General features: G+C 38.9%; 1 long non-coding RNA gene across 1 annotated transcript in view; it reads right to left on the reverse strand.

The window, feature by feature from the left end:
• LOC132491965 (uncharacterized) overlaps positions 1-24,471 on the reverse strand; it is a 567,227-nt gene that overhangs the window by 25,929 nt on the left and 516,827 nt on the right. The window contains exon 8 of the long non-coding RNA XR_009532772.1: positions 398-480. This is a non-coding gene — a long non-coding RNA (uncharacterized LOC132491965). The remainder of the gene's footprint in view (positions 1-397; positions 481-24,471) is intronic.

Below are 24,471 nucleotides of genomic sequence, written 5' to 3' on the forward strand. Positions count from 1 at the left end.
TTCTGATCCTTTTACTATTTATTTGAATCCACTTTGTTTTAATTTTTCTATTTTTGTTTATCTTCTTTCTACTCTTCAGTGTCTCAGCATGCCCTATACTCTGTCCTTCAATAGAGGGATAGCAGAGGTAAAGGCCACTGAATCTGGGTTGCCTGGGTCTGAATCTTGCCTTTGCTACTTGTTGTATGACCTTGGGCAAGTTACTTGACCTCTTCGTGATTCAGTTTCCTCATCTGTAAAATGGGGGGTAATAATAGCACCTACCCAAAAGAATTGTTGTGAGGATCATATGAGTTCTTAGTGCTTTACTTTAGAAGGGGCCTATGAACACTAAGTGCTTCTAAGTACTTATTATAGAGCTAACACCTGGAATTTGTTCATTACCTGTTGAACGTACCTCTATGTTAGGTCTGAGTCCCACGAAGGCAGGGGTAGGGTTTGTCCTGTTCACTGTCCCATCCTCAGCCCCCAGAAGAGTGCCTGGCATATGAGAGAGGCTTAATTAAAATTTTGAAAGAAACAAAATCCTGTTTTGTTTTTCCTTTATGATAAAAAAAACTGAAATGATGATTTATAATTGCTTACCCATTTAAATTGGTTAGAATTTAAAATTAATAATACTTAGTGTTGGCTAGGGCGTTAAATGGGTACTTTCATTTATTGCTGGTGGAGTGTAAAATGGTTGAAGCTTTCTGGAAGGCAATTTGACAATATGTAGAAAGAGCCTGAAAAAAACTTGACTCAGTAATTCCACTTATTATTTTTTTAATCTGAGTGCTCAGATACGCACAAAGTTTTAAGTACAAGGTTGTTCCTAACAGCAGTATTTATTCTTTTATTTTACTTTTAATTTATTTTCTTCCAGTGTTATTGAGATATAACTGACATACAGCACTGTCCAAGTTTAAGGTGTATTGCGTGATAATTTGACTTACATACATCCTGAAAGAATTACCACAACAAGTTTAGTGAACATCCATCATCTCTTAGAGATATAAAATTTTAAAAAAGCAAAAAAAAAACTTTTTTCCTGGTGATGAAAACTCTTAGGATTTACTTTCCTATCGTTTTGCATATACAACATACAACGTGCTAATTATATTAATCATGTCGTACATTTTATCCATAGCACTTATTTATCTTATTACTGGAAGTTTGTTCCTTTTGACCATCTTCATCCAATTTCTCCCCTCCCCACCCCAGCCTCTGGTAACTACAAATCTGATCTCTTTTTCTGAGTTTGTTCGTTTGTTTTTGAAGTATAATTGACCTACAACACTATGTTAGTTCCTGGCACACAACACAGTGATTCAATATTTCTGTACATTTCAAAATGAGCACCACCAGCAGTATTTATTCTGTTAAAAAATCACTAACGATTGAACGGAAATATTACGTAGTTATTAAGTGATCTCTTCTGCGTGATAGTTAATAATGTGGGAAAACATTCCTGATATAAGCGTAAGTGATAAAAAGTAATCTACAAAACTGGTTATACAGAACCAGTGTCCACTATTTAACCTCACTAGTCCCCATTTCCTTATCTATAAAATTAAAATAATAATAGTGCCTATCTCTTAGGATTGTTATGAGGTTTAGTAAAGCATTTTTTATTAGTTCTGGCATGTAACAGCTCAATAAATGTTAGATATTGTTATAAAACATTTATCAGAAGAACCAGACTGGACGGAAATACAGCAGAGTGTTAATGGTGGTTAATCTCAAATGGTGGGATTACAGGAGTTCTAATTCTCTTCTTTATGAAATAAAATATATGTAAAGCAGCTAATAACGTTCTGGACCCTAGTAGGTGCTCAAAAAAGCTAATCCTAACCCTAGCATTATTCTGTCCTCTATTTTTTCTCTCTCTCGCTTTAATAAGGGACAGGTATTACTTTAAAGTTTAAATAGCTTTCAGCTTTAAAGTAAAGCTTTATATGTATTTTACACATAACGTAAATGTTACAGGATAAGCTTCACATATATGGTAAATATACAGCCCCAATGCCAGTTCTTCATAGTTGTTAATTAATTAACAGCCCTGACTTAACACGCACTCTGTGCCAGGCCTAGTGAGGTCATGTGGCAGGGGGAGCTGACTGGTGACCTTTGCCTTCAGCTGTGAGCTCAGGACAACCAACTCAGTTCTGCTTGCATCCTTCCCTTTGGGAGACACTCACGAATATTCCTTCCCTGTGGCCACTGTTGTTTTGATAACACATTCCTTCTATGACTCAGTAGTTTTCTCTTTCCCCATTTTTTCCTCAGACTTTCCTTTTTCACAATAAATTCCATGACTATCTTAACTGCCTTCTCCTGATTTTATCCGCCACCACACTCTTCTTTCCCATGCAAAACAAATAATTCATCTCTCCCTTGTAAATGAAGTCAAGATTGCTGATAATAAAAATTTCTACCTCTTTCAAGTCCAAATAAAAAATATATGACTAAGTTGGGATTACAAACCAGAGAGGAAAGGATGACTAATTTGATGAAAGATATTGGGAAATCTGACCAACTATTTTGGAAGAAAAAAATGAGATTCCTATGGCATACCACACAACAAAATCAATTCCAGATGGATTAAAGAATCACAGCTAGGAAAACCTAAAGAAGATATTGGTGAATATCGCATCTCAGGGTGGGGAAAACCCTTCTAAAGACTTATGATATACAAAGGTATATGTGCCAAAATAAACATAAAACATTTCCTCCACTCAAGAAAGTCTAAACAGAAAAGAAAACAAACATATTTGCAAGATTTACGACAAAGATGGATATCCTTAGGATAGAAAAAGTCTTTACAAATCAATGGGAAAATCTAAATAAGTCAACAGAAAAATGGGCAAAGATAAGCAAATTTAAAAGATAAGTGACAGGGCTTCCCTGGTGGCGCAGTGGTTGAGAGTCCGCCTGCCGATGCAGGGGACACAGGTTTGTGCCCCGGTCCGGGAAGATCCCACATGCCGTGGAGCGGCTGGGCCCGTGAGCCATGGCCGCTGAGCCTGCGCGTCCGGAGCCTGTGCTCCGTAACGGGAGAGGCCACAACAGTGAGAGGCCCGCGTACCGCAAAAAAAAAAAGAAAAAGATAAGTGACAGACCAGGAGAAAATTTTTATAGCATATAAAACAGATAAAGTATTAAGAAAGCATTAATTGTTTAAAGAGCTCCTGTAAATCAATATTACAAAAGACAAAGAAAAACCAGCTAAGTCTCTGAACAGGCAAATCACTGAAGAAAAAGTGAAAATATCAACAAAGATATTTTAAAATGCTCAACCTCACCAATGACCAGGGAAATGCAATTCTTTTTTTAAAAAGTCACCTTTTTACCTAACAAATCAGCAAAAATTAAAAAGTTTAAAATAACCAGAGTTGTAGTGTATATGAGGGATGCAGACACTTTCATACTCTTACTGGTGAAAGTATATAAATTGGTAGGATCTTTAGGAGGGCAATTTGGCAGTAAATTTTAAAAATATTCATCCCCTCTGAATATTTGGAATTCTCCGATCCAAATTCTGCTTTGGGGGGTATATTCTTAGAAATACTACACTTGTGCCCAGAGATGTATGCAAAAAGGTTCTAACTGTTTATTGTAGTAAAAAGTGAAGGAAAAGATATTCACATATTTTAGAGAATGCTAACAGAAGTGCACACAAATGTATGTATGCATAGAATTGTCACTGTAGTTTTGGAAGGACTTGGAAATATCTCAGATGTCCAATAAAAGCAGATTATGTAAATAAATTATGTGTATCCACTTAATAGACTACTACTCAGCCTGTAAAATGAATGAGATAGGCCTATATGTACAGTTAGAGAAAGATGTTCATAATAATAAAACATGAATAATATCCATAACCATTACTTAAAAAAGCAAGTTGCACGAACATATCTATGAAACAGAATCAGACTCACAGACATAGAGAACAGATTTGTGGTTGCCCAGGGGGAGGACGGTAAGGGAGGGAAGGATTGGGAGTTTGGGATTAGCAGATGCAAACTATTATATATAGGATGGATAAATAACAAGGTCTTACTATATAGCACAGGGAACTATATTTAATATGCTGTGATAAACCATAATGGAAAAGAATATGAAAAAGAATATATACATATGTATAACTGAATCACTTTGCTGTACAGCAGAAATTAACACAACATTGCAAATCAACTTTACTTCAATAAAATTTTTAAAAAAAAAGCAAGTTTCAGGACTTTAGGTGATGTCTGATCCATTTATATAAACACAACCATGACCCCTGCAATCAAGCTGTGTGCCTCTGCTTGGATGGGTGGGGGCCCTGTTGATGGAGGCTAAGCCATGACTGCTGGCAGAGCTGAGAGGCAGCCCCGGTTACCAGCATCCTCTGCTTTTAACCCATCACTGTCAGGGGAGGGCTCTTGCCTAAGGATTCTTTCTCTCTTTAGTCTGCTGGGTGGATGTGGGACTCCCTTTTCTTGTTAATCCGGTTTAAAGTAAGACATGACCCCATTAGCAAATTCTGAAGGTTTCTTCTTATTAAAAGAACGGGATGGCCACTATTTCTCCATGAGCATAAAACAGGACAAACCAGAAGAAGTTCCCTGAAGACTTGTGGCTCCATACCAGGAAGTCTTTCCCCCAAAAAATAGTGGATTGTAAGTGCTTAGGCAGGAGGACCCTCTGCATCAGAAGGAAGGAGAGAGAACAACTGAGGATGAGACCATGAACTCAGTTTGGACAGGTCTTTCTCTCAAGGTCTTCTGCCTCATATGAAGTTGAAATCTGCTTTTCTTGAGGCTCTATCCTAGGTCCCTGGAGGTCAGGCCCCTCTTCCTAAGGAGAACCCTTTAGAAACTCAAAGAGAGTATCCTATCTCTCTCTCTTTTTTACTTGATATAGGTCTTTTATTTTTTGTTTTTAAAATTTTTATTGGAGTATAGTTGCTTTACAATATTGTGTTAGTTCTATTCTCTCTTGTATCAGCTTCATGAGGTAGAATCCCCCGTCACTTGAGGGGTTCAAATGGAGGCCACAGTGCCATTGTTAGAGAAGCTGAAAAGGGAACCCCCACGGGTGAGAGACTGGACTAGATGATCCCCACTAACCCAATGGTTTCTTAGAATCTTCTTAGAATCTATGAATCTAAGACTTACTGGTGAAGGGCTGTGCTCATCTGCATTATCCACTTGCCCCTGTGGCCTTTTTCTCTATGAGTTGCATGAAGGGTCTCAGGAAATATGAATAGAGAAGGAATTTCTAAACGAACGGGCTGTGAAGAAATGTGTCACAGTCCCCAGTAGGAAAGAAAGAGGTCCTCAATGACTTCATGGTGCTTGACCTTGAAAGGCGAGTAATTCTTCTGAGTGATGATTCCCATGGAGAAACTTTTTCTCTTTTGAGTTGAGATGAGAGTGGCTCTGAAGCTATATGAGGTTCCATAAACTGCCAGTGTATGAGGGATAAAAGACTACTAGTCAGGGGTTTTGCAGGGAGTCAGACAGTTGGGGTAGCCACATGGGTGTTGACCAGGGATCAGAGCAGTCTGGATCACTGTTGGCCCAATGGTTCTTTTTTGAAGAAAAAGATGGCTAAGTGATAATCACACAAATTATTGATGTCTTATTTTCCATTTAGATTTCCTTCAGTCAATTAGAAGATGAGATTGGAGAATATTCTCACAAAGTATACTAAAATACAGTTTTGTGAATTTTCTCTAAGATATTTGAATTTCATTCCTCTGAATAAATATAACATTTCTTTAGATATCATAACTTTTGCAGATGTTTATTTCATTTTAAACATGTTTCATAGGAATTGAATACTTTTGAGATGTGAAGAGAGAAAAAAGAGGACAATACACGTGTAAAATTGTAATTTAAAAAAATTGACCTAGTACTACAAATAAAATAAAACCAAAGACCAGTTATTTACTTTACAGCCCTGGTCGAAACCCAGCTGTAAGAATTTTGAAACACTGATGAAGCAACCCCTCCCTCTGTTCTTTGGATCCCATCCCCTCCTGTATTCTAAGGAACTATCAGTAACCTTTTCTCTCCTATGCAGTCAATCATTCTACTTCAACTGGAGCATCCCATTGATATGGAACCATGATAAATCCTTTCCCATTTAAGAAAGCATCTAATGCTCCACATCCCACCCCAGTACTGCCCATCTCTCTCCTCTCCTTTCACAGCTAAATGCCTTCACAGAATTGTTTATACTTGCTGCCTCATTTCCTCACCTCCCACTCAGTCCTCAACCCTCTACCCTAACTTCTGGTCCCATAAGTCTAGCAAAATTGTTCTTAATAGAGTCATCAAGCATCACTACTCCATTGCATTCAATGGCTGTGTTTAGTCTTTATTTTACTTGACTTCTCAGCAGTTCTTGACACTATTGACAATTTGGTCTTTCTTGAAACCCTCCTCTAGTGATTTCCAAAGTGCCACCTTCCTGGTTCTCCCCTCACTTCTCTGGTTGCCCATCAATTCCCAATGCATCCACACTTTCAACATTGGCATTCCTCAAGTTCTTATCTAAGGCCCCTTTTCTCCTTTTCATTCCATACTGTCTTCCTCAATGACTACCTCTATCAGTCTTTAGGAAAACAACTCTAATTTATTTGTCTTCAGTCTGGATGTCTCCTTTGAGCTCTGGATCTGAATATCCGACTGGTCACTTGCCTTTGCTTGGATGTCTCAATGGCTTCTCAAGGTCACATGTCCAAGACTGAATTCATGATCTTCTACGTACCCTTAATCTGTTCCTACCTAAGTGAATGCACTGCCCGTCCATGTGCTTTCACAAGTCAGAAAACTAGGCTTCATCTCTGACACTTCCCTCCTGTTACTTTTATTCTGTGAATATCTGTTGAAAGTACCCACTTCTCTCCATCTCTACTGCATTAAAAATGCAAAAGGAAAGGGGCTACTTTGACAGGAAGTGAACTCATCATTGGTGGTGGTGTACAAAGAGAGTCTGGTTGGCTCCTTGGCGTGAATGATACGGCAGGGTCTAGATAACTAGGTGATAGAGAGTGTTCTCTCATCCTCTCTCACCTGTCTAAGCTGTGGGGTGAGGGGTCAGGCCTCCATTCTCTTGGACCACTCCTTTCTCCTGTTTGTGTAGGCACTACTCCACAAGACCTACAAAGCTCTTGGCCATGAGGCCAATTTCTAATCAAAGTCTCTTTTAGAAGAGGGCTGCGTTCTTCTGAGCTGCTAGTCTCTCCAGACAGCATCCAGTTCAGATGGGAAATCTGAGGCTCAAGAGCAGGGCAGGGACTTGCCCCAGGTTAAACAATGAGCCAGAGGTAGAGCTGAGGCTATGATCCAGCCTCCTGCCGTCCAGTGCTTTATTTTCTCATTATTCCCTGCTGCCGCTCCCTCAACAGCCCCCTCTGTCTCATTTAGGGCTGGTAAGTAATAATTTGCACCAGACCCTGGCAGATGATAAATTACACCTGTCATGTAGGAAGGATGCTTCAGTGCTGCTCTGGGCTAGGGTGTCAAAAGACAAGAGCTATTTGTTTAAAATACAAACAAGGAGACTGGAGACAGAGTAACAATGTCCCAGTGGATGGCTTATTTTTCTACCCTCGTACCTGAGTATCATAAGTCCAGTTCCATAACCATGATTTTTAATTTCAGAGGCAAAGAGAAACCAAAACAAAACCAAAGCAACCACCACTAACACTATCACCACCAACAAAACCTCAGTGTTTGTCAGTGGGATTTTAATTTGCAGAGCTGTCGATTCCAATAGCTAATTGCTAGGTCTGGTTGAAGAGGAGTCAAAGGTATGATTCATAATATTTGGTTCTGGGGTAAAGAGAACAAGTACAAGCCAAATGAAGTGGGTCTGAAACAGCTATATAATAGGACTTTGTCTGATAGTCTGTAGGCTTAACCTGTAGCCCAATGTTCCAAAAATCCTTTTGATCTCTTCTATAGTGTTTGAAAAAAAAAACCTTTCATGATAAGAGATCATCAGAAAAGGTATAGAGATAGATGGTTGAAAAATGGAGAATATTCTCACAGACTGAACTGGATCCAGAAGCTCCTCCATCAACAAAAACTTTGGATTTTGCACAGCTGCTCATGAATCTATTTGTTGCTAAGCCTAAAATGACTTTCTACCAGTTATTAATGTATATACACTGATGTAAAGTTATAGTATATAACAATGAAAGATACACATAGCATTTTTTTACTTATTCCATACATATATCCATAGTGAAATATTCATTATTTTCTTACCACTTTCAATTTTTAAAATTACCTCTGCTTTTATTTCTCTCATAGCAATATGTAAACAGTCATGTCCTGATGTTAATACCCTCAGGTGCTGGGAAGAGTCTGGGAAGAGTGGGTGTGGATTTGATCTGATGCATCCTTTTCCCCACATTCATAGAGTGTTATTATTTTTCCTGCCGAAAATCAGGAAGGTTTATGAAATCCTTTTGTTCTAGGGCATGTCATTCTGAGGAGTTTCCCTGTTAGTTACTCCAGGGTCCCTGTAACATATCATCTACAGATTCTGCATTATACAGATTTAAGTATAATAGCTGGAATAGTGATTCTCAGAAAATAAGGAGTGGGGAGAGTGAAGCATGTCTCATGGGGGAGGATAATATTAGAATCTACGGGCTGAGGGGCATGTAGTTTGAGAACATATTCAATATTATCATATAATTTTATGTCTGAAAAAAATAGCTAATGTATTCTTAGTGAAAACTACAAGAAGTAAAGCTCAATGAAATCTTTATGGATGATAGGGTCATATAAAAGATATAAGAAATCTTTTTAACTTAGCCCTAGGGGTAGCTGAGATGATGGTCACAAAAACCTGAATCTCTCAAAAACAATAGAGAACAACAAGAAGGATAAATACAACCACAAAATCTATGTCTTCAGCATAACCAGAAGAAAGAGAACGCACAAATTTCAGATTTACCCCCAAGTAGATAAAAAACTCCAAATGCCAGGAAGTTATTTTTCATACTTTGCCCACTAGCATTCACGAAGACCAAGGGTGGTAGGGGAAATGCTACATGGAAGAGTGAAGAGGGTAGATAGTGACAGGCCCAGTCTTGATCTAAAGTCACTCTTAGAAAGACAAAGTCTACTCTGAGTTGGGAAAATTCTGAAAAAGAGTCCTGGTATACCACAGTACCTGCTATAAGGAAGGAATATAAAAACGTATGTTATTTGAGGTAGCAGTTTTCAAAAGGCACTGCTTCTGAGGGAAGAGAATGTGAAAAGGCCAGGAAACATGGTTGTTACAGATATGGTGGTGATGGGGAAAAGAAGCAAAGGGAACATTTTAGAGTCTTGCAAATAAGAGAGAACCAAAAAACCGAAGGACATGCAATTCCTTCCTCAACCACAAAAAATAAAAGCCTCCTTTTAAAGATACCCTGCACTGACACATGGACATAAAAAGGGCACCCTTGAACTAGGAATTAAAGAGAATTGGTTGAAAACAGAAAAGAAATGTAAACAAAGACAAAATCATATCAGAAATCAAGATTAAGTGTCCTGCATAGAGGGAACTTACCTCAACATAATAAAGGCCATATATGACAAACACACAGCCAGCATCATTCTCAATGGTGAAAAACTGAAACCATTTTCACTAAGATCAGGAACAAAACAAAGTTGCCCACTCTCATCAATATTATTCAACATAGTTTTGGAAATTTTAGCCACAGCAATCAGAGAAGAAAAAAGAAATAAAAGGAATCTAAATTGGAAAAGAAGAAGTAAAACTGTCACTGTTTGCAGATGACATGATACTATACATAGAGAATCCTAAAGATGCTACCAGAAAACTACTAGAGCTAATCAATGAATTTGGTAAAGTAGCAGGATACAAAATTAATGCACAGAAATCTCTTGCATTCCTATACACTAAGGATGAAAAATCTGAAAGAGAAATTAAGGAAACACTCTCATTTACCATTGCAACAAAAAGAATACAATACCTAGGAATAAACCTACCTAAGGAGACAAAAGACCTGTATGCAGAAAACTATAAGACACTGATGAAAGAAATTAAAGATGATACAGACAGATGGAGAGATATACCATGTTCTTGGATTGGAAGAATCAACATTGTGAAAATGATTATACTACCCAAAGCAATCAACAGATTCAATGCAATCCCTACCAAACTACCAATGGCATTTTTCACAGAACTCAAACAAAAAATTTCACAATTTGTATGGAAACACAAAAGACCCCGAATAGCCAAGCAATCCTGAGAAAGAAAAACGGAGCTGGAGGAATCAGGGTCCCTGACTTCAGACTATACTACAAAGGTACAGTAATCAAGACAGTATGGTACTGGCACCAAAACAGAAATATAGATCAATGGAACAGGATAGAAAGCCCAGAGATAAACCCACACACATACAGTCACCTTGTCTTTGATAAGGGAGGCAAGAATATACAATGGAGAAAAGACAGTCTCTTCAATAAGTGGTGCTGGAAGAACTGGACAGCTACATGTAAAAGAATGAAATTAGAATACTCCCTAACACCATACACAAAAATAAACTCAAAATGGATTAAAGACAGGCCAGACACTATCAAACTCTTAGAGGAAAACATAGGCAGAACACTCTATGACATAAATCACAGCAAGATCCTTTTAGACCCATCTCCTAGAGAAATGGAAATAAGAACAAAAATAAACAAATGGGACCTAATGAAACTTAAAAGATTTTGCACAGCAGAGGAAACCATACATAAGAGGAAAAGACAACCCTCAGAATGGGAGAAAATATTTGCAAACGAAGCAACTGACAAAGGGTTAATCTCCAAAGTATACAAGCAGCTCATGCAGCTCAATATCTAAAAAACAAACAACCCAATCCAAAAATGGGCAGAAGCCCTAAATAGACATTTCTCCAAAGAAGATATACAGATTGCCAACAAACACATGAAAGGATGCTCAACATCACTAATCATTAGAGAAATGCAAATAAAAACTACAATGAGGTATCACGTCACACTGGTCAAAATGGCCATCATCAAAAAATCTACAAACAATAAACGCTGGAGAGGGTGTGGAGAAAAGGGAACCCTCTTGCACTGTTGGTGGGAATGTAAATTGATACAGCCACCATGGAGAACAGTATGGAGGTTCCTTAAAAAACTAAAAATAGAACTACCATATGACCCAGCAATCCCACTACTGGGCATATACCCTGAGAAAACCATAATTCAAAAAGCATCATGTACCACAATGTTCATTGCAGCACTATTTACAATAGCCAGGACATGGAAACAACCTAAGTGTCCATCAGATGTAGCACATATATACAATGGAATATTACTCAGCCATAAAAAGAAACGAAATTGAGTTATTTGTAGTGAGGTGGATGGACCTAGAGACTGTCATACAGAGTGAATAAGTCAGAAAGAGAAAAACAAATACCGTTTGCTAACACATATATATGGAATCTAAAAAAAAAAAAAAAAAGGTTCTGAAGAACCTAGGGGCAGGACAGGAATAAAGACGCAGATGTAGAGAACAGACTTGAGGACATGGAAAGGGGGAAAGGTAAGCTGGGACGAAGTGAGAGAGTTGCATGGACATATATACATTACCAAATGTAAAATAGATAGCTAATGGGAAGCAGCCACATGGCACAGGGAAGATCAGTTCAGTGGCTTGTGTCCACCTAAAGGGGTGGGATAGGGAGGGGAGGGTGGGAGGGAGACGCAAGAGGGAGGAAAAATGGGGATCTATGTATATGTATAGCTGATTCACTTTGTTATACAGCAGAAACTAACACACCATTGTAAAGCAATTATACTCCAATAAAGTTGTTTTAAAAAAATAAGAAATTTACTATCTTTCTAGGAAGGAAAGAGACACATAGGCGATAGATAACAAAACAAGTCAGCAAGTAAGAAAAATGTCTGAATGAGTTATAGACATGACAGGTCAAGTCATGCCTGGAAAGGTCTTCAATTAAATATCTAGCTTGATCTACTGTCACATCCAACAGAAATACTTATCAGTTGCCAGGAATTTATAAGAATGATTAATTATGCATTTATTGATGCACTGAATAGAAAATACGGGATGATAAAAATAAATTCTCCTCAAGAACTTGGAGCCAAGGTATGAAAGCAATCTGTGTCTATCAACAGATGAATGGATAAAGAAGTTGTGGAATATATATATTGGAATACTACTATACTACTATAATGGAATACTGCTCAGCCACAAACAGAAGGAAATTTTGCCATTTGTAACAACATGGATGGACTTGGAGGGCATTATGTTAAGTGAAATAAGTCAGACAGAGAAAGACAAATACTGTATGATATCACTTGCATGTGGAATCTTAAAAATACAACAAACTAATGAATATAACAAAACAAGAAACAGACTCACAGTTATAGAGAACAAACTAGTGGTTACCAGTGTGGAGAGAGTAGTGGGGAGGGGCTAAACAGGGGTAGGGGATTAAGAGGTACAAACTACTATGTATAAAATAAACTACATGGATATATTGTACAATGCAGGGAATATAGCCAATATTCTATAGCAGCTATAAATGGAATGTAACTTTCAAAAATTGTGAATCACTATATTGTACACCTGTAACTTGTATAATACTGTACATCAGCTATACTTCAATTAAAAAAAAGAAATTTGAAAAAAAAGATTAAGTGCCCTTTTACAAGGTGCCCAAGAAAGAATAGACTAAAATGAAATTTTAATTAGAGAAATTGAAGAAAGGCAGGAAAACATATAAGAGAATGAAAAGAAGATAAAGAAGCAAAAAGGGTTAGGGAGAAAGTAGTTGAAATGGTAGACTGGAAGGCAAAGAAGAAACAATATATATAATTGGAGTCACTGAAGAGGATAATTCAAGGAGACTTTCTGGAAATGAAAGAAGATCAGGATCTACATATTGAAAGGGTCCACTAGGTACCTGGGAAAATTTACTCATAAGGATCAATTCTATGACATATTCTAGTGTAACTATTACACTTTAAACATAAAGAAAAGTCCTTAAGGCCAATAAACAAAAAGACCAAAAGATGTACAAGTGCAAGAGAATTAGAATTGGTTTTTGTGTTTTGTTATGCAGCAATAGATAACTAATACATATGGATTCTTATATATTGAAAAAGAGAAGTCCAGCTTCCTTAGCATCAGTAGTTTAAAAATGAAGAGCAGGTATGCCTTGAGAGTCTCTCAAATTGAATAACACTCAAGTAAAATCATACTGACATAATTAAAAAGGCAGTGAATTTTTCTACAAATTGGATTTCCCTGTAACATATAATATTGCATTAGGAATGCACAAAAGTGAAATTGTTGTATGAAATAGCTCATTTAATCAGAAAGAATAACTTAAAAAACTATTCCTCTAATGAAGACACTCCTCAATTTTGCATTTGGGATACTGCCAAGAATTATTCGTAGATAAAATACTGGGATATTTTTTCTATTCTGTTCTATAGTCAAGAATCAAACTGATGTACTGTTGAAGATATAAAACTTCAAGCTTTGCAAAAGAGGTGATCATAAATTATTTTGCTTTTAGTTGTGATGAATCCACAGAGGACAGGAATTGAGTATATTTCCTAACGCATGGTTAGAGATACATTTGAATAAGATGTGCTACTTTTTAAATTAAAGCCTTGGAGACTATCATTGAAGTTGATGATGTCTTTTGAGCTGTGTCAAAATTATTTGAAGTTAATGAACTAAATTGGGAAAAATTTTTTTAGTGTGTCCTGATGGTTCAATCAGCAATGCTGGGTCTGAAATTAGACTTTTTTTTTAATGGAAAAAACTTTAAAAATTTCATCTGCTTTTAGGATGTATGTTGACTTTATTGATAAACAATTTATGAAAGGATTTTAATCTTCCTATCAAGATAGTAATTTTTTATTAACAAAATTGGGTAGAAGCATCAAGTTATTTGCTTTGCTTTGCAAAAAATTAAATGTGGATAACAAAGTTATCCACATTTACTTTTATAAAGCAAAGTTCTCCTGTTTTACGTGAGGTTCATCATTGACTGCCATTTGCCCTATTTTTGAAATGCCAGAGAAAAGACCAACTGTGTCAATTTTAAAAGTGATCAAATTTTTAGTAGAGTTTGGCATATTTACTTGAGATATATTTGGAACTTTAAATACATTGGAATTGAAAATTGAGGTATATAAACCAAATTATCATTCATTGTGTTATACTCCAGGCATTTATAGTGTCATTTCTCCTAAAGACACTGCAGTGGTTTCTGAGGTATACACTATTCCTCAGGGTAGAACCTCTCAGACTGAGAAATAAAATTTCCAAAAGAAGTCCACCAGGGTTTCCCTGGTGGCGCAGTGGTTAAGAATCTGTCTGCCAGTGCAGAGGACACAAGTTTGCTCCCTGGTCCAGGAAGATCCCACATGCCGCAGAGCAACTAAGCCCGTTTGCCTCAACTACTGAGCCTGCACTCTAGGGCCCGTGAGCTACAACTACTGAAGCCCCTGCGCTTAGAGCCTGTGCTCTGCAACAAGAGAAGCCACCGCAATGAGAAGCCCATGCACCGCAGTGAAGAGTAGCCTTGCTCGCTGCAACTAGAGAAAGCCTGCGCGCAGCAACAAAGACCCAATGCAGCCAAAAATAAATAAATAAATAAATAAATACATAATTTTTTTTTTTTTAAAGAAGGCATCCAGGGCAGACCTCAGAATCTCCTTCCCTTCATCTAATTACACTCTGACAATGACACAGTTACAGATGAAAGGAGACTGGTGATGGGAAGTGTGATGCACTCCAAAAGGTGAGGATTTCCCAGATATAAGTCCCAGGTCAGTGGTTCTCAGATTTTTTTGCATTCATGCCAAATATTTGAATACTAGAATTTGAACTAGAACATGTTTCATGGTACCACACATGAAGCACTTCCCAAATATTTTTGACTGTCAGACTCTTCTGCTCAGAAACATTATGTAAAACCAGTGTTCCTTCAAAAATACTTGGGAAACACTTTCCTAGATGACAATGAGCTAATACATGTAGTGTTTGAAAGAAAAATATTGTGACCCAAGAATTAAACTCCGTCAAGATGTTCATGCATGAAGAAACTGGAAATATTAAGTTGTATAACAGGTCTCAGAAAGTATACCTGGAATATAATTACCTGAAATAATTACTCAAAGATGTTCCTTCCAGTGCTATTTCTAATGGAAATAATAATAAATAAAATATTCTAAATAGGTACAGCTGTAAAAATAAATATTTTCAGATATGGAGAAAATTGCAATTTTATACCTTCTTAAAATGATACAGAAAATATTAAACTTAAATATAATAGCAGGAGGTAAATAATGGAGTTAAAAGTAGATATTAATGAATTAGGAAACAAAATCTAAGAATGGATTTTTCTAAAATAAACAAATCTCTGATAAGCTTAATCCACTAAAAGAGCAAAACATATAAACACAAATACACACAAAATCATACAGGTATATTCAACATCATTACATTGGCAGACTCTATTCTGCTACAGACTTTTTTCTTCCCCATCTCCTCTCTTCTCTCATGGCATCTTCTGAATTCCCTCTCCTCCCTAAGGCAGCCAATGGAAATGACCTGGTATATATCCTTTCATACATTTCTCTATTCTCATATAACCCTGTGAAAAGACATATATCCATAGATAGGATTTTTTGTTGTTTCCTTTTTATAAAACTGGATCCTTATTAAAGACATCTCTCTATAAATTCTTTTTTTTTAAATTTAGTAATACCTCTTGGTCAACCCTTCAGGTCAATGGATACAGAAGTCATTCATTCTTTTTAATGACTGCCTATTTTTAGTTTTCCCCCACTACAAATAATGCTGCGCAAAACGTCCTTGTATATACTATGTGTTTCTTTAGGAAAACTTTCTGCTGGGTCAGTATACATATATGTTTTAAATATGAGTAAATATTGGCAGATCATTTTCTGAGAGGGATGTGGTAATTCATATTCTCACCATCAATGTATAAATGTGACCTTTTCCCCATATTTTCACCAGAAGTTGGCATTTTAATTTAAAATGTTTTCCAGTTTTACCAGTGAAAAAATGGCATAGTGTTATTGCTTTGTTTTGCATTTTCTTGACTATTTTTGAGGTTAAGCATCATTTCTTATTGGTCATTTAGGGTAAATATCCCTGATGTATGCAACTTACTGTGAAGAGTGTCAGAAAAAAATTGTGTGTGTGTAGGCGTGTGTGTGTGAGAGAGAGAGAATGATAAATTAAAAATGGTGATGACAGATGAACCTGGATAAAGCGTTTATGGATGTTCTTTTTCCTCTTTGTGAAACTTTTTTAAGTTTAAAATTATTTCAGAAAAGGTTTTTAAAGATATTTAAGGCTATATATTTTCATCAGGATATAGCTTCAACTGAGTCTTACTGTAAGTTTTTACTACTTTCCAGATAATTCATACTTTCTTTGATGCAGTCATTGTTTAGAAGGACATTTTACAATGTCCAAGTAGTTAAGAAATTTTCATTATCTTTATATTGATGTGCAGTCAGAGTGTGGCTTATAAAATTTCTACTTTTAGAATTTTATTAAGGTTTTCTTTTTGGTCAACTACATGGTTGACTTTTAGAAATACTTCAGTGTTCAAGAGATAATGTGCTGTTTCTATTTGTAGAAGTATGAGTTTTCTATCTATGGCATAATTTGAATTGCTGATGTATATCATTGGTTGTAGTCATGTTTGCTAGGTCTTTTATTGTTGTATTTTGTTTCATTTACTCCCAGTATATCAATTTCTGAAAATGGCATATTAAAATCTCCCACCAAAGTTACATTTTAAAAATCAAATTCTCCTTGTATTTCTATTAGTTTTTGCCTTATATTTAGCTGCAATATTTTGGAGGGCAGAAAGTTTTGTTACTTTATCCTGTTTAATGTTTTGACTTTAAATGTACTTTTGTGATAAAATATTGCTACTTTTGCTTTCATTTTGTTTGAATTTGCCTGGTTTCCCTTTATTTTAACTCTTTCCCTATCTCTTTAAGTGTGTTTCTTGTTTTTTAATTGTACTTTAATAGAGGAATTCAGCCTATTTACATTTAGGGTAATAAGAAATACCCTTCCATGTAATCTTATGTTTTCTATGTGTTTTACTTTGCTACTGCTTTCTGTTTTTCTTTAACCAATTAATTAATTAACTTGCTGGAGCAAGTTTTTATTCATTCCCTTTTTCCTTTTTGCTAATTTGGAAGCATTTCTCTGCTTTTCAATTCTGCAAGTGGTTACTTTTTTCATCCCAAGAATCATCATTTCATGTATTACCTCTTATATCTGACTATGATAGTAATTATCAACTTACTTCCACCAAATTGCTTTATTTACCTATGCCTCTCTCCTAATAGCAAAATGAAAGGAAATATTTAGAAAGGTTTTGTTTCTTTACTTACAACTTTCTCTTTATTTTTCATTTCTAGGTTTTGCTCAAGTGATTTTTAAACATTTAGTCAAGGCTATTATCAGGTTTAGCTTTACCTGTTCTAAAATTCTTCACTTAAAACTTGTGATAAAAACCTCCACTCATGCTATTTATTTACCTATACATACATTCATACATATATACAGGTTGTATTAAAAATATTTAACAACCTAGCAGAATCGATAGCAGCCATGAACAAGCATGGTTACCAGTTTTGCTCACCACCATTTTCCCTCTATTTTTTATCTTTCTCCTGGAGCTGCCATTTGGTTAGCACAGTTTCTTAAGTATGTTCCTCAGACAGGTGACACCCTCAGAATTCTTGCATAGCTTCAAATACCTTTATTTACCACGTAGGTGTTATTCTTCTAGCTCGTTATTTGTGATTGAAAAATCTGATTCTAGTCTGGTTTTAGTTCTCCTTCCTTTTTTATCCAATTTCTCCTTTCTGTCAGTTGCAAGGGAAAAGACTGTAGTTAACAGTGGAGAAACTGAAACTCAGGTGTTTTTAAACCAAGATATGTCAAAGTCTATTTCTTTCTTTAGTCAATTGTGTCTGGGGGCTGGGGGTAGAGGAAATGGGAAGATGTTAGTCAAAGGGTACACAATTTCAGTTATGCAGAATGAATATGTTCTAGAGATCTATTATACAGCGGGGTAACTATAGATAATAATACATTATAGTATCCCTGAAATTTGCTAAGAGCATAGATCTTAAGTATTCTCACTACAAAAAAATTGTAACTATGTGAGGTGATGGACACATTAGGTTGATTGTGGCAGTCATTTCACAACGTATATGTAAATCAAAACATCACACTGTACACCTTAGATATATATAATTTTTATTTGTCAATTATACTTTAATAAAACTGGAAAAAATTGTGTCTGGGACATGAAAACCTTTAATTTTGAAATTTATCTTTCTTTAGGTAAAAACACCTTTCTCTCCTTCTGGAACTTGCCTTACTTGCCAGTTAGGTCTCCTGTATCTATCCTCCAAGAGTCTTATATCTTTTCCCTTCATGGTTTTCATCTTTTTGAATTTGTTGCTCTGTTGTGAGATACTTCTTGTACAGGCTACTAAATTTGTTTTCAGAAAAACTATCTTTTCTTTCAGTTTAGGTATTAAAAGTTTCAATGAGAAAGCTATACTTTTAGATCGAGACAGTCTTTTTTTATTCTCTAATTGGATCTCCTTAAGAGTTCTTCTTACAGCTGTTTAATTGTCACACTTGATTCTGCTCCAGTGGGGCCCCTGCTCTTCATGCTCTGCTTTGTCTACTTTGTTCTGGTTACTGAATGCTGGTTAAAACAGTTACTCTTTTCTTCAGCCTGTTCATGATTTTGCTGGATCTACTGTTGGGTAAAATCATTGGAATCTCTCTCCTGCTGGCAAGGCCTAGGCGGTGCTGGTCTCATTAAGCAGTGGGGAACACAATGGCCAGGCTTTGTAGCTTATCCTGAGCAGAAGGAGGGAGCTTCTGAGCAAACCTCTCCCCAGGACCTGGAGCAGCCCCTCCACCTCAGGGACCAGGAGTAGTCATCCTGCTTCCTGCTCCCCTGCAGGTCCTCCAAGGCCAGGAGGATCGGCTGGCCCTCCCAAGACCACACACGCTGGGCCCCTCCAGGTGCACAAGCCATCCTCTACGCGTGAGCTGGTGGCCTCAGGTGCCCTGTCCGGTCTCCTCCCACCTCACTGCCCTGCTGTTGCCTTCCTCCAGAAAGGGAGCGAGAGGGAAAGGGAGTGAGAGTCTTTTATCCAGAGGCTGCCTCGCTAGAATCTCAGTCTCAGTATATATTATATTTTAGGGCTTAAAAATGTCATTAAAGTTTCCAGCATTGACTGGAAGGAAAAGGGAGGGAGGAATAAAAGAAAGCTCTGAAAGTACTGCTTGGCTAGGGAAGACTATACATGCTGCATATTTATGCACGAGCACGTGCGTGTGTATCTATAGCAGTTATAGGGCCGTATCTAAGCCATACAAGGACCTGCTGTGACCCCAGCTTGTCCAGCCCTCCCCACAACTGAAGCCACTTGTTCCTTGACAGGCTCAGTTTTCTTCAAGTCCTGAGATCTCTATTTCTACGAGGTAGCCAGTTAGCCCACACTCAGGAGCTCAGGGGCTTAACCACGCCCTGCTTCTGGGAACCTGACTTCTTCTCTGCTCCTGGCATCAAGCCCGTCCCTCCCTCAGTCCCTCCAGGGCCCAGCCTTGTTTTCCTCTTACTTGTCCCCCTGCATATCATTTGGGGTTCAGTCAGAGAAGCAGAGCCACTAGCAAAATGTATGCAATAAGGGATTAATTATAGGGATTTGACCTTACATAATCATGGGAACTGGTCCGTCTAAGGGAGGCTGTCACTTCTGTGTCTGGTGCTGGAGCCTCAAGTCAGCAGAGCAGACAGTTGGGAAGAAAGTAGGGAATCAAGGACAAATTGGAACCTGCAGGAATGGGCTGGAATCCACTTGGTGTCTCACTTCCTTCAAGACTCCGACTTTGATGACAGGGATGACTGACAGGAAAAGTTTTGCTTTTCCCTGTGGAGCACAACCCTCAGCTGGCCCAGGGAATCAGGAATTAAAATGGTCAGGACTAGCAGGTGTGGAGGGTTGTACTGTGGGTCTGGATGCTGTCCCATGCCACCCAGGTGAGCCCTCAGGACAGCGACAAGGTGGGTGAGGCCTTGTGCCCTGCCCTTCTAAGCATAAGAAAGAATGTGGCTATTTCCTTTCCACTTTCCGAATCTCAGGGAAAATGTTCCTGTGACCAAAGCTGACCAGGAACTACACAGAGGAGTGAATTCTAGGAAACACAGTTCCAGCTCAGCTAAACTGACATTATAAACCTCTGTTCCCTTTGAGGCGGCAGCTCAGTCACTGACCCAGGGCCATGGGCTGCCCGGTGGCCTCATAGCTCACCTGTGGCTCCTCACCTGGCCCCATGCCTGCCTGCATTAGTGGGAACCTCTTCCCCACGGGCACCAGGCACTCTCAGCTTGGCCCTCCCTCCCAGGGCTTGTGAAGCTATCATTCCTGTTGTGACCTGGCTCTGGGAAACCAGACCTGATTCCAGTTGGAAGTCAGAGGAACTTATGGACAATTCCTGGTGGTATCTGACTCTCATGGAGCAAGGCTCTCTTCTCTTTTCCAGATTCATGGGCAGTTTTAGGAAGCTGAAGCCATGTGTGAGGAGCCTCTCTGAGCTACCACGGAGCTCAAGGCCCAGGAGTTCTTACCTAAGAGACTGGATGCAGCATTGTTCTGGCCAAGGAAGCCCTCCTTCCCTCCCAGTCCCATCCTGGAAGGGGAATACATACAGTATCCTATTCCAGGATACTGGGCATGACATAGGGCCTAGTGCAAACCCTTCATTGTTCTTATAGGGACACTGAACCCTGGAGAATGATGGGAACTAGCCCAGGGAACAAAACAGCATTAAGAGCAACGTCTGGAAGTAGACACCTGGCTTCATGTTGGGGCCTGGCCTCTTCCTAGGGTGTGTGACCTTGGGCACATCACTTAACCTCTCTACTCTTCATATCCTCATACATAAAATGGGGAAAAACAATGAAGTGCCTACTTCATTGGACTGTTATACAGATTAACTGACATCTTGTTAAGTGCCCAGCACCAAATAAGTGCTCAATAAAATATATTATTATATGTGGACAGTTTCCCCACAGCCAGAGCCCTCCAGCCCAGGGAAGCAGGCTATGCAGAACTTTCTCCAATCCCAGGTGGTTCTTCATCTCAGCCACCTCTGCCGGCTGTTGGTCACCTCCCTTTAACACTTGGCATCATCTTGCCTTGCACTTGAGTTAGTTGCTGGCTTGTCTGTCTTCTTATAAATCTGGGATGTCACCCAGAGTTCCCAGAGGCTGGGTTTACTTCACCTCTCCCCAGGACACAGTCTGGCACAGACTAGGCCTTCAGAAGAGCTTTGAGTGAATGGACGTCTTCGATTCCTGGAATTTCTGATTTGGAGGGACTTGAAGGTTGTCTAACCCAATTCCCCACCTAATTTCAAGAATTCCTTTTCAGATCATTCAGAAGATACTCTTTTAGTCTCTGCTTGCATACCTCCAGTGCTGGGAGACTCACTGTTGCTCAGGGCAGCCTATTCTTTTTTTTTTTTTTTTTTTTTTTTTTTTTGCGGTACGTGGGCCTCTCACTGTTGTGGCCTCTCCCGTTGCGGAGCACAGGCTCCGGACGCGCAGGCTCAGCGGCCATGGCTCACGGGCCTAGCCACTCCGCGGCATGCGGGATCCTCCTGCCGGGGCACGAACCCGCGTCCTCTGCATCGGCAGGCGGACTCCCAACCACTGCGCCACCAGGGAAGCCCAGCCTATTTTATTTTTAAAGACAGCTCTATTTTTAGAACTTTCTAATTGTATCCAGTACAATTAATTGTTCTACCATTTGCATCAAATTTTGGTTGGAGGCTACAGAAACATGCAGGGAAAGAGCTGGTAAATAAGGATTGTTCTGGGTTTATGGCTGAGGTTACAAACCAGTCAAAAGGGTGACAGAGCACACAGTCTAACTTTTATAAGCTTTGCTCAACTAGGCAGAAACAGGCTCTTGGAAATGTCTCTACATTTCTGCCTCCAGTGTTTACTGGAGAATCCTTATATGGTTGTTATTTACAAATCCAGACAGGAGTTTACAGAGGGCTCAAAGGCAGCAGTTTATAGATGGCTTGAAGACAGAAGTTTACAGAGAACTTGAGTATTTTTTTGCATGCTTATCTTCTAAAAGTTATTTTTCTGCTCCACAATTTTGGAAGTGGAGTTGTTCAAGTTCTGAGGGTATATTTGAAAGCCCCAGTAAGAAAGGGGTTAGACTTTCATCTCCTAGGATAGTGTTTCTGCCTCTGGAAGGGATGCTAGGATTTTAGGACAGGTGCCTCCCAGCCACCCAGAATGCTCTCTGGAGTTTAGCCAGAACATCAGCCCCCATGGATTAATTTGAAATTCACTCAAATAGTCATTCTTAAATGCCTACTCTATGGAAGAACTGCATTTCAGGCACTCACGACTGGATAGGGGGTGGACAAAGACAGGGTGGTGAGGACTCAAGTCCCAGCCGGAAAGTTCTTAGAGCCTCCCTGTGGCCAAGCAGTCTGCAGCAGGTTAAGGCTTCCCAGAAAACTTCAGAGAATGCTTCCACTAAACCCTGCATCTAGAGCAAGCAGGAGGGACTTGGGGGCACAATGTGGTGTAGCTGAAAGAACACCAGAAAGGGGAATCGGGTCCCTGGGGGTATATGTCCGTTTGCTGATAACTCAATTATTTTAGGGGAAAGTGAAGACACTAAGATGTTCCCAGCACTAACAAGTTGAAATTTAAAACTAACAAAGCAGTTACAATCCTCCCCAGCTGCATAGAGTTTTGTGGTTCCCATCCTGCCCTCCTTTGAATCTAATCTTCTCAGTACCCCAAGAAGTAGACAGGATGAAGATTACGATTTCTGTTCTATAGATGAGGAAACTCAGATTTACTGACATGCCAAGGTCACAGTTGGGGACTGGCAGAGCCCTACCCACTTGACTGTTACTAGGCCTCTGGCCCTAACAACCTGTAATTATGTGGTCAGCCTTGGGACAGCAAAACATCTATTGGGGGAGGTGAATATTTAGATGGCAAATGTGACTTTTATGTGGAAGATGTCTCAATACAGTAGCATTTTATAAAAGGAGACAAGGAATAGGGGCTCACACTGTCTCTGGGATAGCGACGTTTTGTCAGTTTATTAAATTCAGATTTATTGCTAACTCCCTGACCAAAAACAGAGCTGTTAGCAGTCCATAACATGGAGCAGAAATATGAGTTTTCAGTGAATCCAAGAAAAAAAGAAAGAGAAGAAACCTTAATGAGCTGTCACTTGAAATAAATCTTAGTGGTCACATAAACCAGGATGACAGGAATTTATATTGTTCCTCAGCACTTGAATGACTAATGTGGTCAGAGTGGGGAGACAGAAATTATTTCTCTTAACAAGCCAGCACGTGTCTGCACACTCTTGGAACTGTTTTGATGAAGTCCTGAATGTCGCCTTGACACCCCTCAGTCATGCTGTTTGTGGGCAGTAACCTTCCCACACAGCTTGAGACAAAGGTGGCATTTCAGCTCTGTCCCAGGGGTTCTGGAAGGTTCTTAATCAGAGGAGTAGTGCTGAGATGCTAGAGAAAATCACTGGAGAAACACTGACATAGGCAGGGCAGGGGCAGTGGAAAAGGGCCTCGGAGTGTCTCGGGGTGAATGTACATCTGAACCATTCCCAATCCCACCCCATGCTGGGATTCTGGATTCTGCAGCATCAGAAGTACTAAGTAGAGCTGGAAGAGTCCTCAGAGATCAGTTAGTTCCATTGTTCAGATGAGCAGACTTAGGTTTACAGGATGGAAACAACTAGCTCAAAGTCACAGAGCAAGAGAGTGTTAGATGCAGAATGAGAGCTCAGATTTCCAGACTCCTGGGCGTCACACAGCCTCTGTTAGTGGACAATGGTCCTTTCTTATTTGAGCCTGAATGAATATAAACCTGCATGCCACTGATATCTACTGGATGTCCCATGTTTAGTACTGGGAATGTAATCGCCCAACTAAACAATCCTACTGAGGATGTTCCCCATGAAAATCATTACTAACCCTAAAAATCCTGCTCACAGATACAGTGTGTTACCTTCTACGCTGTGTTTTCACATTCTTCCTCTTATGTGATCCTTATGCACTGAAAAGGCTGACAGGATGGTTGCTTTTGTTCTTATTGTATAGATAAGAAACCGAGCTTCCTAAATTAAGGCTAATAAGGCTGCACTTCCGTTATCTCAAAGGAGCAAGAGTCTGAGGAATCAATGAAATCCTGAATGGATTGTAACGAAGTGCTGTTAATGGGTCAAGTTAACAACATTGCCAGGTGTTGTGGGAAGCAGCTGCATAGCACAGGGAGATCAGCTTGGTGCTTTGTGACCACCTAGAGGGGTGGGATAGGGAGGG

This window comes from Mesoplodon densirostris, chromosome 6 (assembly GCF_025265405.1).
Source record: "Mesoplodon densirostris isolate mMesDen1 chromosome 6, mMesDen1 primary haplotype, whole genome shotgun sequence".
In the NCBI taxonomy this organism is placed as follows: domain Eukaryota; kingdom Metazoa; phylum Chordata; class Mammalia; order Artiodactyla; family Ziphiidae; genus Mesoplodon; species Mesoplodon densirostris.